An 18,737-nucleotide genomic window follows, 5' to 3' on the forward strand; every position below is an offset into this window, starting at 1 on the left:
TACACAAAAGCTGAAGAGTTTTAGGTCTTTCTAGCTATTCTGCCATGCATATGATGATGATGATGATGATGTTATGTTTCTTAATTTTTTTTTGCTTGTTGTGCATGTTTTGATCATCAAGAAAAGCTTATAAATTAAGCATGGCAAGTCAAAAGGCACCAAGCTGGGCTGATCAGTAAGGCCGGTCCTAAGATTTTTGATGTCCTGTGGGAAAATAATAAAAAATGCCCCTAATCCTAATCTTTTAAGCCAATGAGACAACGAAACATGCGATTTTTTAAAGAGTTTAGTATCTGTTCAAGCTAAGTATCTCATCCTGATCTTGAATTTTATTAATTATAATTAAGAAAATACGACGGAGGGGACATAAAAACCAAAACCCCGAATACAAAATATAAAATGATAAAACGATAAATCCTTGATTAAGATCGTGCTTCCTTTTTTTTCAGTTTTCCCTTTTCCAAAATTGAAATTAGCAAAATAGAAACTTTATTTCAATATATGAAACTTAAAAGATAAGGAAAACTATATTTAGTTTTTAACTAAAATAGTAAATTACATCCAAGTTGTTGTCATAGTAAGCAAATTGTAAAACTTAAAAGTTACAGGTCTAACGACTAAAGACTAAACGCTTATCTATTAGCAACTTAATAAGTTTAATAGAACTAACAGCTTATTCACTCAACTATGCATGACTGTTTCGTAGTGGTTTAATAATGTAGAAAGTAACTTATCCAGTAAGCTTCTAGGGGGAACTTTATATAGAAAGCCAAAAAAAAAATTCCAAACATGTCCCTTCCAACTAAAAAACTCTCCGAATCAAAAACTCTTCCAACTTATACGAACAGATTAATTCATACAGACAACTTTATACAAATAAAAACTTTTTCAACTTTCCAACTTTTTCCAACGATTTGCATTCAGTATTCATCACTACTAGGCCTTGGGCCTGTTTTTATAGTAAAAAGTTCAGTTGTCCAATTCTCAAATTATTAAACTCAAAACTAGTAATAAATGACAATTTGATGCCCCTTTAGACTTTGATGCCTTGTGCGGCCGCACGGGCCAGGGCCGGCCCTGCCAAAGAACTTGAAACTTCTTCAAATCTTCATGACATAATGCATAAAAACTATAATGCAATCTAAATAACGATACAAACATACATAAAATTATGGGAGAAGTGAAAAAACAAAAAAAAAAAAACTATGAAAATTATCAATAGTAAAATAGAAGAAAAACCAAAGAACTTGAAACTTCTTCAAATCTTCATGACATAATGCATAAAAACTATAATGCAATCTAAATAACGATACAAACATACATAAACTTATGGGAGAAGTGAAAAAACAAAAAAAAAACTATGAAGATTATCAATAGTAAAATAGAAGAAAAACCAAAGAGAAATAAAATAAATTTAGAGATGTATAAGATAGAGATATAATTTGAGAGGGTGTGAGAGATGAAGATGAATAAATAGTTGTTGTGTATAAATAGTTATTGTTGATGAAGCTTAAATTCGAAAAAAGTTTATCATATCATTTGATTATAAAATATCAAAATTTTATTCGAATTTATATGATCAARTYGTAAACACAATTTATATGATCCAATCGTAAACACAATTATATCCTATGATAACAACACATCCAACAATATTGAAAAAGAAATATGTAATAACAAATCACATTTTTTAATGAATATAATTTCTACATACCTTTTAAAATCTTTGAATTCTTCTTCAACTCTCATCTTCTTCATCCCTTACTAAAGGATTTTATATGATTTTATTTTGTTTATTATTGAAACTTTAAAAAACAAATTTCATTAAGAAATAAAAGAAAGTAAATGGAAGAGCAAATCAAGAGTTGGAGGTTAAATTTGGGTATACAAAATTATAAAAATAACCCGTGTTAATTATGAGCTATACATTTTTCATCTAGGGCAAAAAAGTCTTTAACATATTCAACATTTAAAAAAATCAAAAAAATGAGAAAAAGATAGGAGGGGTTCTAAGCATTAGAAGATGTCATCTCATTACCTTTGGTTTCTTCTTTAATATACACTAATTTTCTAACCGTGCATTGCGCGTTAGCGATAATATCATCTTCAAAAGAAATGTTATAGACTAAATTTGAAGTACTATTCTAAAAAAAATTAGACAAATGTGAGTGACAACTAATCATTAACATTAAAAGTTTTTAAGAGGATTTGACAACAATCTTAGAACCATATGCTAATTTAAGTTATCTAACTATACTTGAGAATCGTGTTGCAAAGTACTCTACAAATGTTTGACTAATGTTAGTAGTTTGTCTAATTAGAAGTCACAGTTTTAATTGAAATCTCATCTAAGGTGATAAAATCACGATTTTAATTTTATAACAAATTTAATTGAAATCTCATTTTTGAAGTTACGACAAAGAAACGTTCTATAATATTTCTAGTGAAAATTAAAGGAGTGCGTAAGTTGTAGCAACAATAGTGGAAGTCCAATACAATGCATGAAGAACCACATCATCAAGCTAAAAAAATGGATTTTTCTGATAAAAAATAAAATTAATATCAAGTGGGGTCGATGACCCACATATCAGATATAATATTTGAATTGTAATTAGAGGGGTGTGTCAAACCGTGATAATATTAACATCAAGACGACAGATAAATAATTACCTCATGTTGTCAAATTATCATCATTGGTTTCACTTTTATATTTGCACTATAATTTTTACCATTTAGTTGGTTTCTTATACACCTTACTTTGTTCAAAAATTGTAACTCTTCATCAATGTGGGACAACTAAAACTCAACAACAATTCACCATTTGAGAATACGTAATTCTCATGATGTCACCTCAATACCCAAGGTTTTCTTTTATATATATAAAGATAAAGATTTTTTCTATTTGGTTGGTTTTGATCCCAACCATGGTTATAGATTTCAAAGAGGTCATCCAAAGTAAGACAACCCTAAGAGACAAACCTCATTAATCGGCACAAAGGTACCATTCCATCTTTTTATACACTTCACTTTGTTCAAATCTTTCAACTCTTCACCAATGTGGGACAACTAAAACTCAACCACAATTCACCATTTGAGAATACTCAATTCTCATTGTACCATCTCAATACCTCCAAGGTTTTACTTTTATAATTCTCATGGTGCCATCTCATCACCCGAATGTTTTACTTATATATATATATATATATATATATATATAAAGATAAAGATATAATAATATAATATAATTAATTTTGTACTATAATTTTTAACATTTGGTTGGTTTGGTTCTAACCATGGTTATAGATTTAAAAAAAATCATTCAAAATAAGACAAACTTATAAGGCAAACCTCATTATTTGACACAAAGGCATCCAATCCACTTTCTTTATAATAATATAATTAATTTTGCACTATAATTTTTATCATTTGGTTGGTTTGGTTTCTAACCATGATTATAGATTTCAAAGAGAATCATTTAAAATAAGGCAAACTTATAAGGCAAACCTCATTATTTGACACAAAGACATCCAATCCATTTTCTTATACACTTCAATTTGTTGAATTCTTTCAATTCTTCACCAATGTGGGACAACTAAAATTCAAGTACAATCCACCATTTGAGAATACTCAATTTTMWTTGTSTCACCTCAATATCCTAATAAGATAACTTTATGACTCGYTRAGCYAAYAYAATATAAGATTTGTTTTGCAAAAATAAGGTCATCCAAATAAGATAACCTTATGACTCAAACCTCGTGAGTTGACACAATAAGTCTCATTCTTTTTTCTTATACACACCTTTTTATTCCAATCTTTCAATCTCTCACCAATGTAGGATATCTCAAACTCAACCATAATTCACCAACACCTTAATACTCAATTCTCATGATGCCACCTCAATACTCTTGGTTCTTCCTTTATATATATATATATATATATATATATACTATATATGAAGATATAATAATATAATATAATTAATTTTGCATTATAAATTCTACCATTTGGTTTGATTGGTTTTCAACCATGGTTATAGATTTCAAAATGGTCATCCAAAGAAAGACAACTCTATGAGACAAACCTCATATTTGACACAAAGACATCCAATTCACCTTTCTTATACACTTCATTTWGTTCAAAATTTTCAACTCTTCACCAATGTGGGATATCTCAAACTCAACTACAATTCACCAACACCTCAATACTCAATTCTCCTGATGCCACCTCAATACTCTTGGTTCTTCCTTTAATATATATATATATATAGATTATCGTAAACACAATTTATATGATCAAATCGTAAACACAATCATATCCTATGATAACAACAAATCCAACAATATTGAAAAAGAAATATGTAATAACAAAACACATTTTTTAATGAATATAATTTCTACATACCTTTTAAAATCTTTGAATTCTTCTTCAACTTTCATCTTCTTCATCCCTCACCAAAGAATTTTTTTGGATTTCATTTTGTTTATTATTGAAACTTTAAAAGACAAATTTCATTAAGAAATAAAAGAAAGTAAATGGAAGAGCAAATCAAGAGTTGGAGGTTAAACTTGGGTATACAAAATTACAAAAATAACTCGGGTTAATTATGAGCTATACATTTTTCATTCAAGGGCAAAAAAGTCTTTAACATATTCAACATTTAAAAAAATCAAAAAAATGAGAAAAAAGATAGGAGGAGTTCTAAGCATTAGAAGGTGCCACCTCATTATGTTTGGTTTTTCCTTTAATATATATATAGATTGTTAGTACGATATTGTCTGGCCTAGCAAGTAGGCATGAGAATGGGGTGGGTGGGGCGAGTTTTCTAATCCCTGGCCCCGGTTTCTATGGACGGACGGACGGACGGACGGATGGATGGATGGATCAATTTCACCATATATATAGGTGCTCTTGTATACAAAATCCCATCAAGTGGTCAAACTCCCATTTTTATCAACTAGGTCAAAATAGATGAACGTTATAGGTTTAGGTTCCAAACTCATCAATACTTTAAAATAATCATTTTCCAAGGGTTTAAAACCATTCCCCACACTTGTTTCACTAAGATATTTGAAGTCCCTAAAATACCAAAATTTGACCTAAATAGACAAAATCATCCAAGTGCATAAATACTTGAAATAAAATAAAGGGAAAACAAAATACATCATTTTAACATGTACATGCTTTTATAAAAGCAGAGGATCAACTCATAATACTGGGTTTTTGATGAAAACCCTAGAAAATCAAGAAAGCTTGGGGAAGAAGATGAATGCACTTGAATCTTGAAGGAAAAGCTTCAATCTTTAACTTAGATGACCTATGAATGCTCTTGAACTTGGGAGTCAGGATTTAAAGCTCCAAAAATCGGAGTTAATGAAGAGAGACGAATGAATTTCAAGTAGGAATGAGTTTGTGAGAATAATGGAGCTGAAATCCAGCTTTTAGTATTTCACTGCATCAAACAGGGGACCAAGCTACCTGGCTTGCGACCAAGGTCGCAATGCAGGTCGCCCGCACGCTTGGAACACCCACAAACAATGAGTAACACGACTTCCCCGGGATCTATGGTCACGAGGGAAGGTTAAATGGGCACAATGAGCTCCTTTTAATCGAATAATCCAACCCCCGAACCATAAGTCATTTACCAACAAGTTTTATAAATCAAAACCCATCCCAAGTAACCATTCCCAAACCAAGATTAGTGCTAACCATCAAGTTTCAAGTTAAACACTCGGTTATAAGGATATAAAATAAGCTAGAAATTCCGGGTGTTACAGTACATTATCTCAAAGATCCAAAACCCGAGAACCAACAAAACGTCATAATTCAATAATATCAAATAAATACTCATAAATTCTTGAAATCATTATTTTGTTTGAATTAGATGTTATATAAATATGTTTGGAAATATAATTCTATAAAATTTAGAGTAAATTACTTGTTTGGTCTATGTGGTTTAAACCCATAACTATAATGTAAACCGATTGTATACTACCACTGATAAACACCAGAATAGGCGATATTCACTGGGCCAAGAGCACCCCCTCGAGTAAAAGCTTCTACAGCCGGTTGACCAAAATGAGGATCCCAAATTGCATGAGCAATAGGTCTTACATGTAAAGGGTCCTGTACCCATGACTCAAAATTTCCTTGCCAAGCTATATGAAAGAGATTTTCGGAAGTCCACAGAAAAATTATTGCTAATTGCCCGAAGTGARAAGCAAAAATATTCTGATAAAGACGTTCCTCAGTAATATCATCATGACTCTCGAAGTCATGCGCGGTAGCAATACCAAACCAAATAYGACGAGTAGTGGGGTCCTGAGCTAAGCCTTGGCTAAACCTTGGAAATCTTAATGTCATAATGCCTTTCAAATCCTCCTAGCCATTATCCTACTGCAATTCCTCAAAATGAAATAATGATCGAACAGATCCTTATAATTTACATTTTCTTACGTTTTGGGTCCTCCTCACTAACTCCATTTAGACAACTAGAAAGGTACTCACACAATGCAGCGAGATACATCTTGATTTAACGTTTCGTTTTATATTTTGGTTCTATCGATATTATAATACGATTTTATGTGGTTTTGAGAAAACGAAAATATTTTTGTTTTTGAACGAAATATAAATTTGAAGATATTATAAAAAAATTAAAAAAATGCGATTTTTAGTATCAAATTAACTATTTAACAGTTTTTGTTTCCATGTAATTTCTTAATTCAATTTCTTATTATAATTTAATTGAAGTTTAAAAACAAACTAACTTATTTTTGGTTTAATAAAATATTTTTTAAAAATAATAACTAAGTAATCTGTTAGAACTCAAAGATTATCTTAATTATATTTTAGATTTTTTATATTTAAAATGATGTTTATCATATATTTTATTATGTTTATCTGCAGTTAGTTACACGAATTCAAACATGAAGCTTTAATAAGATTTACCCATGTGCATCTTACTTGTAATATTGAATTTTAAGTAATATGCATTAATAAACAGTACTTTATGCATAAAAAATTATTTTTAAGAGTTTTAGCCAAATGCTTTATAATATAGTATAAATGAATTAATAGTAAAAAGACAAAACTATCCCTGAGTTAAAAGAAGTTTTTTTAATAAAGTTAATGGAAAGGACCCAGAATGTTACAAAGTATAAATCACATGACAAGGGCGTAAGAAAACGTAAACCACAGGGCCCTTTTTCCTAATTATTTTATTTTAATGGTGAATAGTGTGATTTTGAATATACGATAGGGACCAAACATGTAATTTCTCTCTAAAATTTATAAATCACTTCCCTTTTTAAATGAAAATTAAATATTTTGATATAATAATCATTTCTTGGAAAGTGATATTTTGTAAAGATTTGAAAGTTGAAACATGTCAATTTTACACAATTTAATTGAAATCAACAACCAACTCTTGGCCACACTTTTAAACATATGTGAATATGTCTGAAAACGTCTTATAAACAAACTAAAACAGATATTTAATTGAGAGATTCCCGACTTATAAGTACCTTGTTACCATCCGAATTAGCAACGACCCTTGCTTTTTTAGCTTCAAAGGTTATGATATTTAACTGATTATATGATTTTACTGTATAGAGACTCAAAAATATATCTGAATACATTAAATTTTATTAAAGAAAGTTAGAAAAGAGTTTTACAACAATCCAAACATACACCACACTAGGGGTGCTCATGGATTGGGTTGAGAGGTTGAAGATATTTGAACAACTCAACTCAATGCTTACAGTTTGAAAAATCATAACACAACCCAACCCAACCCAAACGAAAGTGCAACCCAACCCAACCCAAACCGTACGGGTTGGTCGGGTTGGTCGGGTTAGTCAGGTTGATGTTTTGGTACTTAAAATATTCTTCTAACCTTAAATATGTTATTTCTCTGTTCATAATTTCTTTTTCATCATCAACCATTTATTACAACTTATCCATACTTTTTACGTATATCACATTCAGTTAATTTTCTCAATTTACGTATATATGTTTACAATTACTGAACTTATAAACGAATGAGTTATATAGAAATGTGAATAGATTGAAAAGATGTGTATATGAAGAGCGTACGTGATAGTGTAATTGTCTAATGTATATATTGATAGAATTTTAACAATCATATTAAATCCAAGAAATAAAATGATATCGAGTTCATCGAGTTGGGTTGGGTTCAAATAATAATAATCCAGTATCACTCCAATACCTAAGGTTTGAAAATTTTATAACTTGATTAGACATCGAGTTGCTTCGGATTGAGTTATTTTACGTTGGGTTGGATTGGATTGATCGGATTAATCGGGTTGGTCGAGTTTTTAAACACCCCACACCACACCTTTTGTATTGAGATTTGAGTGAGTGTCACTTTCACCCTTACTTCACTTAATCTTTTTGTTTGTTGTCATGCTATTTTCTCAACAACCCCAGTTTCATTTTCCTTCAATTAAGTGTGGAATTGCATATTATATAATAAAAATGAAGCTTTGTTTAAGAATCTTTAAGAGATGTTTGGTTTGCAGAATGATTTCTGAAGGAATGAATCTGTTAAAGAATTGGAATCTGGAAGAAATTGGAATTGCATATTATATAATAGAAATGAAACTTTGTTTAAGAATCTTAATGGGGGTTTGGTTCGCAGAATGATTTCTGAAGAAATGGAATATGTCAAAGGAATTGGAATGAAATGTTATCAAGTTTGACAAAGTATTTGGTTGGCAGGAATTAAATTTAACCTGTCTAATGAATTAGAATCTGTCTGTTTGGTTTGCAATAGAATTGAAATGAAAAAAATACTCTTTCTTTAATTTTTTTAATTTTTTTTTAATTTCATCAGATTCCGACGAACCAAACGCCCCTTTAGGAAACCATGGTTGGAACAAACCAAATTTTTTTCAAAGAGTTTGGTTAATCATAAAAGGTTTTTAGATGGCAAGAAACATGACGTAATTAATTTGCAACGAAATTAGGGCGCTGAATGGTTGAGGGAAACTCAGGATACAAAATCAATCAGAGGGTTTTGAAATCATTAGAGACGACCTATTCTTTACCAAACAATATTCATCTCTTAACGATTCAGATGTTACACTTAATGAAACTATTAAGAGATAAACAAACAACTCCTTAGATATATTTTGCCGTAATAATCGGACTTTTAGAAAACTAGTTTGATGAGATAACATTAAAACCAATACCATTCCTTGTATTACTAAAACAACTCACTTTTTGGCCCCTTGTTTCCTTTCAACAAATTCTTTGTTTTGGTATTATTTTTTAATAAATTAAGTACTTGGCAAAATTATGTAGTGTTCTTAAGTCATGTCATTAGATAATTTTAATTAACAAAAGGTTGAATATAAAATAGTTCCATTAAAGGACAACATTTGAATTGATAAAAGATGAATCTTGTTTGACGAACAAAAAGTCTGCCTCTTAATGGTTTTAAAACCCTCTGAATGATTTTGTATCATGGGCCCCCCTTAACCATTCAGCACCCTAATTCCATTGTAAACAATTATTGAACAATTATATTTCAGTTTGCACTGTATCATGTGAGCCTCTTAATCATTCTGTATCAAACCATTCAACAACTGACAAACAACTTTACAATTGTAGTAGTCAGTAGGGCTGTAAACGAACCGGAACAAAGGCTTTTTCATGTTCGTTCGTTTAACTTAACCGAACGAACACGAACGGTAAACGAACGAAAATCTTTGTGTTTGTGTTCGTTTATGTTCATTCGTTAACATGCTAAACGAACGTAAACGAACGAATAGGCTAAACGAACATAAATAAATATTATTTGAATTCAAAGTAAATAAACAAGAGGATTATATATTAAATTTAATATATAAACGAACATAAAGAAACGAATATAAACGAACGGTAAATGAACGAATGTTCACGAACATAAATGAACGATCGGGACTCTTGTTCATGTTCGTTCGTTTAACTAAACGAACAAAAAATTTGTTTATGTCCGTTCATTTATTAAATAAACGAACTTTCCGCTGAACGGTTCGCTGAACGTTCGGTTCGTTTACAGCCCTAGTAGTCACCTAATCTTTTATGTATTTTAAAAAATACAAAAATCTAATATTAACCTTTAAAACAAGATAGTAAGGTGACGTTTGTTATTTAAGAAGTGATGAAGTCTGAAATCTTATTTCACTTCTATTTATAAGAAGTGGTGCTGAAGTCTGAAATCTGAATCAATAATACAGTTTTTTTTTGTAAACTAATAAACGTCTGAATTTGTTTAACTTGTCTATTTTTACCCATTAAAAATTATAGTGTTGAATTTATAGATAAATTTATATAATTTCACGTATTTATTCATCATCATTACGAAATTTATATCTAAATTAACTAATTAACATTCATTTAAACGAAAATATATCATTAAAGAAGTTTAACACATTTACATCCTATTAAAACACATTAACTGAGATAGATGATGATTGATTTGGTACAGATTGATTGAGAGAAATTATCGATTAACGTCAATCGATTGAGAAACATCGTTGTTGAGGATTTGAAGAACAATAAGAGATAAATAAGAGGCTGGTTTACCTCTTATCAGATAAAATGAAAATAAGATATAAGTGCCTCTAAAAAATTGGAAAAAAACAAATAGTCTGAATGACCTTACCTCTTAACGAATCAGACATAAGAGACTGATAAGATGTTTTTTATGAAAAACAAACAAGACCTAAAATATCGGGGTATTAACAAACAAATTAGAGAACAACCCTAGCAGTCACCAAAATCCCTATATGAATATATCATGTAAATTGAAAACAAACCAGGTTGAAATTGAACATAATATTGAAATTCATCTACAAGGGTGGTGCCTGATTGGTTTGAGCTTGGGCTCAAAATGTCAAAAGTGTCTGGAGGTTTCAGTTTCAAATATAAGGAAGAATAAAAATCCACTTGTGGCCACGAAGGTTCAAATGCAGTGACTCGGGATTACCTGCAAAACAGGTGGTCGTCCTGTGATTAGTCGGCTCGCATATCGGGTTAAATATTCAAGTTAATAAAAAAAAATATTGAAATGAAATCAAACAAATTCATTAACATTTACTTGGGTGTTTGGCCATGGGAGTTGGATGATTTGATTTGATGAAGTTAAAATTACTGGGTTTCATTTGAATTCGGTTGTTGACGATGCTCAACCATATAATTTGATGTCTCTCGAGTTCCCCCATGTTCGAAACTCGAATTGTAACATCGTGGTCGAACCGTTGGATCTCAGGAGTGATAGTTCACGAATTAGATTGTCTATAACAAGGCCAGGTTTATAGGATACAAACAATTGTACGTCTTATGTAAAAGTGTTGCAATATGTTTATAAGACGCTTTTTGACGTCGTAACAAGTTTTTTTTACAACAAATTTAAAATAAAACAATCCTATTGATTTTTTTTATATGACATTATTTGAGAAATTGTCTTATAAAAGATGTGTTCACAAGATACTTCGCCAAAGTGTCTTAAAAAAACTAATACAACACTTTATATATACTGCATAAGATTTGGGATCACGTGAGACTAGCATGTTTTCGTGAGACAAATGAGACCACTTTTTTATATTTGAAATTTCACAACAAAACGTGGTGAAGGTAACATTCACAGTGTTTTTGTTGTAAAAGGTTCGAATATTTCTTTTACCTTCACAGTGTTTCGCTGTAAAGTTTCAAATGTAAAAAAGTGGTCTAACAGGTCTTACGAAAACATGCTGATCTCATGTGAACCCAACCCAACTCTACTACATAATTATTTAATTCAATAACCTTAAGTCTTATAGAATAATTTATTATGACACTTAAAACTTCTTTTATCTTATAAATCCAATCTTATATTTGGCCATTTGCCAATTTAGGTGACAAATTTGGGCTTTCGAGTAAGGAGTGGGCTTATGGGTATAATACTGTAATAAATTTGGTTTTATAGGACGTATAAAATATAAAATTGTTTTAAAAAAGTATTTTATAAGACTTAAGTTTATAGGACCAAACAAAAAGAACGTCATATCTAAAAGTATTATAGTAGGTTTATAGGACGCTTTTAGACGTCTTAATAAGTTTTTTAGAACGCCTTTAAAATAGGGGTTTTCACCAAAATGACCAAAATATACTTGGTATATTAACAAAATAGCCATTTTTTCATGTTTTATCAAAATAACCCCCATGGATCGCCCCCGGGGGACAATTTGACCATAAGGGGGACGATCAAACCTCTTTGACCCAAAAAAATACATAAAAATATTTTAAATTGATTTGTGGGTCCCAAATGTATCTGATTTGGGGGAACAAATATCTGATTTGTCTTAAATAGTGGGATCGTCCCCACCTACCCCATAATCTTCCCCCGGGGGCGATCCGGCTTACACGTTTGACTGCTATTTTGTCTTCTAGAGATGAAATCAATTTGACAATTTAAGGGGTGTTTTTCAATAAACTGGGGCCCACATGTATCTGATTTGGGGGACCAAAGTAGGTGGTTTAGGAGAATATAACACTTTCCAAATATAACATCTGATTTTTGTCTCTCAAATTAGAAGTGTTTGATTTTATAGAGTTAAATCACAACTTTTGGTCCTAAAACAGTCAAAAAAACCAGTCAAAATCGTCACCGTTTATTGAAAATACCCCTTAATTGTCAAATCGATTTCCTCTGTAGACGACAAAATAGTGGTCAAAGTTGGAGGGTCGGATCGCCCCAGGGGAAGATCCGGGTTGGTGGGGGCGATCCCCTTATTCAAGACAAGCCAAATGTTTTGTTCCCCAAATTAGATACATGTAGGACTCACAAATCAATTAAAAATAATTTTTTTGTACTAGCTTTTTTTGGTCAAAGAGGGCCGGATCACCCCCTATGGTCAAAATGCCTCCCGAGGGCGATTCGTGTGGTTATTTTGGTAAAACTTGAAAAAATGACTATTTTGTTAATATATTATATATTTTTTGGTCATTTTCGTGAAATTCTCTTTAAAATAAAGTATCATATTAACAAGTTTTATACGATACTATTTGAAAACAAATATCCTATAAACACAAGTGCCTTATAAAATAACTGATATGATACTTCTCGAAGTTTCCTATAAATAGTTAATATGACACTTTATTTTAAAAACGTTTTAGAAAACTTGTTAAAACGTCTAAAAATTTCCTATAAACCTATTGTAAGATAGGACGATTTATAGTTTGGTTCTATAAACCTAAGTTCTGTTGAATATTCTATTCGAACGTTTACACAATCTACGTCCATGAATGATAATTCATAGATCAAACCGTCAAATCGGAAAAAAAATCGTTGCTATCATATAGCTTTGTATCAGCTAAGTTCACAAGTTGGAGATAAGCTGACTCGAACCGTTGACATCTGCCGCAGGATAAACCACCGCTTCTCAGGTCCCCCGACTGATTATACCATAGAGGCCAACGATCCCAGAGCAATATCATGATGAACCAAAAAGTCTCCGGGACCTATTGTTAAGAATAGTGAATCATTATTCTGAACTACCCAACCTGACAGCGGACAGCTAATGCGTTCYACTTATTGAACAGGGTTCTATGGTCCCCGAGGTCTAGACTCTAGAGAAAGCTGAAATCAACAAGATTTCCCTAATCCTCCCTTAGGAAGAGCGTGAAATTCTTTTTCCTTTCCGCGAGGACCAAGAGATTAGATCTAGCCGTAAGAAGAATGCTTGTATATATATATATAACAACCAAAGTGTTACATTAACGCTTGTAGATATTAACTTAGATGCTTTCAAAGACGTACAATTGAACTCCTACACAATTTTTTATAACTTACACTATAACAAAATCGGGTTTATAGGACACTCCCAAATTCTAAGCGTCTTAATAGACCTCTTTATAGGACTTGGTTTATAAGACCAAAAAAATAAAACGTTCTATCTAAAGGCGTTGTAATAAGTTTATATGACATTTTTTGACGTCGTAATAAGTTTTTAATATAAAACATCTCATTAGCAACTTTACAGGATACTATTTGAAAAATTGTTCTATAAAAAAATAAATGTCCTCTAAAAAATTGAGTTTATAGGACACTTTTGAGAAAATGTCCTATAAAGTTGCTAATGTGACCATTTGTATTAAAAATGTCCTAAAAAACTTGTTAAAACGTCCAAAAACGTCATATAAGCTTATTACAACACCTTTAGATAAGACGCTTTATATTATGGTCCTATAAATTAAGTCCTATAAAACGGTTTATTGGAACGCTTAAAGATTGAGGGCATCCTATAAACCTAATTTTGTTGTAGTGTTAAAACAAATAGATTCTAAATGATTGGTATGTATAGTCTTTTCTATTACATAAACAGACTATTAATTACAATTTTCTTAAGTTCCACTTAACATATTTTAATATGAATTAGCTTTTATCTTCATATATATAAAAGGGTGTTTTAAAATAACTTAATGGTATAGAAATTTGCTTATCTCTTAATAGTTCTATTAAGATGTAATCTTTGAATCATTAAGATGTGAATTTGGCAAAAGAAAAAAGTCTACCTCTGAATGATTTTGTATCTTGGGTCTTCCTTAATCATTCAACATCCTAATTTTATTCTGAATAATTATCATTATAAGAGCCTCTTAATCATTCAACACTAAACCATTCAGCAACCGACAAACCATGTTGTTTCAGTATCACAATTAATTAACTTTTTTTTTTTGGTATAGTATTATTGAGATGAGGTTGTTTTATGAGTATGAATATATCTACATGTTTAGTGAATTGTCTATTTCATATAATTGAATCAAGATATTATTAATTGATGTAAAAAGGAATTAGCTTTAGAAAAGCCAGTCTCATGCCATCTTTGTTTCTCACTTACTTGCTCCTTAAGTTTCTTCTCCCCTTTCAAATATTCAAACACATACTCTCTTTCTCTCTATATGTACATATATATATATGTATCTCTCTCTATCCCTGTATATATATACATATATATATATATGTATATGTGTATCTCTCTCCCTCTCTCTCTCTCCTTCTTCATGTAAGTGTGTGTGTGTGTAGATTGCTGTTTATGGTATTTGATCATCTATTATGGACAAACGGTGTTAAGATACACACTCTCTCTCTCTCTCTCTTTATATATATATATATATATATATATATATATATATATATATATATATGATAATGATATGATATGTATGATATATATCACATATACTAATACTGGTATACACAAAAGCTAAGGAGTTTTAGGTCTTTCCACTCTCCATGCATATTATGGACAAATGGTGTTAAGACTCTGTCTTCTTTCTCCCTATGATATATATATATATACATATGTGATATGTATGCATATATATATATATATATATATATTACATAATAGTGGTCTACACAAAAGCTGAAGAGTTTTAGGTCTTTCTAGCTATTCTGCCATGCATATGATGATGATGATGATGATGATGATGATGATGATGATGATGATGATGATGTTATGTTTCTTAATTTTTTTTGCTTGTTGTGCATGTTTTGATCATCAAGAAAAGCTTATAAAGCATGGCAAGTGAAAAGGCACCAAGCTGGGCTGATCAGTGGGGCGCTGGCGGGATTGGTGCGATCGGAGACTACGATAATCAAACCGAATTAATCAAAGAGAAGAATGGAAACAAACCAACAACATTCAGTGAAGCAACAATAGAAAGAGCCAAGAAATTGATCAAGTGGATCAAGAACATATGCCAAAACAAGAACTCAAACTCAAAACAACATGAATATCACTAGGAATTCAGAATTCTATCATGATATGTGGCCTTTGGTTTGTAACAAGATTGTATTATGTCCCCAAAAAAACGCCTTTTGGCCTAGCGGTATCGTAGTCTTTGGCCTCCTAACGTCAAGGGTTCAGACCTCACCAAAAATGAGAAGGGTGTGTGAGTTTATTTGTTGCATTTACCGTATGTAAATAGTATCTTTTTCTCATGCAATTTCCCAATATTAGTTATAAAAAATAGGCGTGTAAAGGGTTCTAATTACCTACTGGTTTTGGTGAAACTAATCGTACAAGTGGCCGATACAAATCAGGCAAAGAGCATCTCCAACTCTAAAATTACCAACTCACTAACAAATGGAAGGGTTTTAACTACGGGTTTTTCATGGGAAATCCGTCACTAAAAAGGTGATTCGTTACAAAACCATCACAGTTGGTGGGTAATTTAAATCAGTGACAAAATACCCGGACATTTTATGGGTCATCCGTTGGTGTTTTCTTGAAAATATTGGATTTTACCGGAACTATTGGTATTTTCTGGGTGATCTGTCAGTAATTTCCGACGGAAATTTCCCCGAGTGATTTTTATGGTTAAAAATCATTTGTTTTATAGTGACTTAGGGGTTTTACCGACGGATATTTTTGTCTGAAAACCGTCGGTGATAGTCAAAACCGTCGATAAAGGTCTTTCGGCTACAGTTTCGTGGGTAATGATATTAACGATGAATCACCAATGGATATCAATGACGGATCTCCAAAAACCTACTTTAACAACATATTCCCGGGTACTACTACCGTTACAACGTATTTCCAAATGACTTCTTTAGCGACGAATTTCAGGGAATCCCGTCAATGATGGAGTTTTGTCAGGCTCCTTTACCGATGGTTTTCTGAGGGTCCCAGTTACCGCCGAATAATCCATCAGTAATCCGTTGGTAAATTTCCAGTACGTTAACACATGTATCATATGTATACTAGTTGTGTACCCGCGCAATGCGGCGGGAGCCATGAATTTTAACGATTTTGAAGTTTCACTGGTTTTATAAGATAAGATTTAACGATGATATAGGTTACACTTGGTCTTTACATATTAATACAATTTGAATAAATAAGAGTTATGGTTCCAATTACAGGCTATCGATGGAAAAAAAAATTGTATAACAATTTAAAATTCAATATATTTAAAATTCAACATATTTAAACGACTCCACAAATGTGTTCGATTTACACCAAGAGCAAAGAACCAAGAAACTTGAGTTTTAAGATAAACACTCAAAACCAATAAAGAAAACTACAAATTTGGCAGATCATAAGCAATGAAAAGACAAAAAAGATGAGTTTTAGAATGAAATTTCAACTGATTACCCTCTTTTTTGTCCAGAAACTCAGATTAAGGTTGAATTAATACATGTATATATATATATTTCAAAAAAACCCAAGAACATATTAATTCAGAACATATTATACAGTGCAATTTGGACAGCCTAACCCCAAAATATAATATATATATATATATATATATATATATATAAATAACTATAAAAGTATAAATCGTAAATATTAAAAATATTTTATATAATATATAATAATATAATTAAGTCAAAAACTATTCAATATTATAATCATTTCGGAGGTATTAACGATACGATTATAATGGTGTAACTTGTTAAAATAAAAATGTATTTTTTAAACATTTTTTAATTGATATACGATTATGTATGTTAATTTGATAACGGTTTAAAATGAAACATTTAAAAGTAAATGACGTAAAGTAAATTAATTAACTAATTATAGGGGTATAAAGTGTAAATTTAAGAGAGTGAAAAAGTGAAAAAGTGAGGTAGTATAGATAAGAGTATCTTGGTGATTTAGTATTTTAAGACTTTAAGACTTTTGCTAAATTTATTTTATAAGATAGTATAGATGTATATATAATATAGAGAGAGAGAGAGGGGGGGGGGGGGAGATTCAAAATGAGAACAATAACTAAATAAGATAATATGTGATTTTATACGTGATTTTAGTGTAAAATCACATGCGATTCGATCGTTTTATTGATCTTTTATTTAGTTAATATTCTCATATGAACCTGACACACACACACACTCTCTTTTCTCTTTATATATATATATATATATATATATATATATATATATATAATGCATCTCAATAAATAAAATCGATTTTCAAAAATTGTATTCGATCAAAAAAATACCATATATGCACACTACAAACAGAGGAAAATTTTAGACACAAATTTCTACCAAAAATCCGTCGAATTTGTTCTACAATATGTTGTTGTATCATTTGTCATATTTATTCTGCAATATGTTGTTGTATCATTTGTCTTATTTATTCTACAATATGTTGTTGTAATCGCTGATCACACCTCTGCTCAAACGTCCGCTGCTGCTCTGCAAGTTAGTCGTCTCTCTGTTTATTCTCCTCCTTTAGTAGTCATGTCATACCTTCATTTATTCTAACATAACAATTAGTATCAAATAAAAGTAATGGTAGTTTGTAAAAGAATAAATGTATCAAAAAAAAAAATATATATATATATATATATATATATATATATATATATATATATATATATATATATACCTCATTACAAGTCTCCCTGCTCAGTGGACTATATGGTACTGAAGTTGGAACTGGGGGTATCGGTCATCACATGTTGTGGATCGTGTGGTGCATCGAACCCGAAGATCCTCCCCTTCCTCACTCCTCCCATAGTCTTCGTCCACATATCAACGTCCCCTAACTGTAGCTGAGATGCCATGTCTTCTCCATACTTTTGGATGACGAACTATTGATATCAGGACTATAATTGCAAAACATGATAAGAACAAAAATTAACAGCACAACGACTGTAAATTGAACCTATCCACAATAAATCAAGTCTAACGTTTATCCAACAATTAGTAAACCCAAACTATCTTAAAAACTTTATAACCA

This window comes from Cynara cardunculus (assembly GCF_001531365.2).
Source record: "Cynara cardunculus var. scolymus isolate 2C chromosome LG 10, CcrdV1, whole genome shotgun sequence".
NCBI classification, from domain to species: domain Eukaryota; kingdom Viridiplantae; phylum Streptophyta; class Magnoliopsida; order Asterales; family Asteraceae; genus Cynara; species Cynara cardunculus.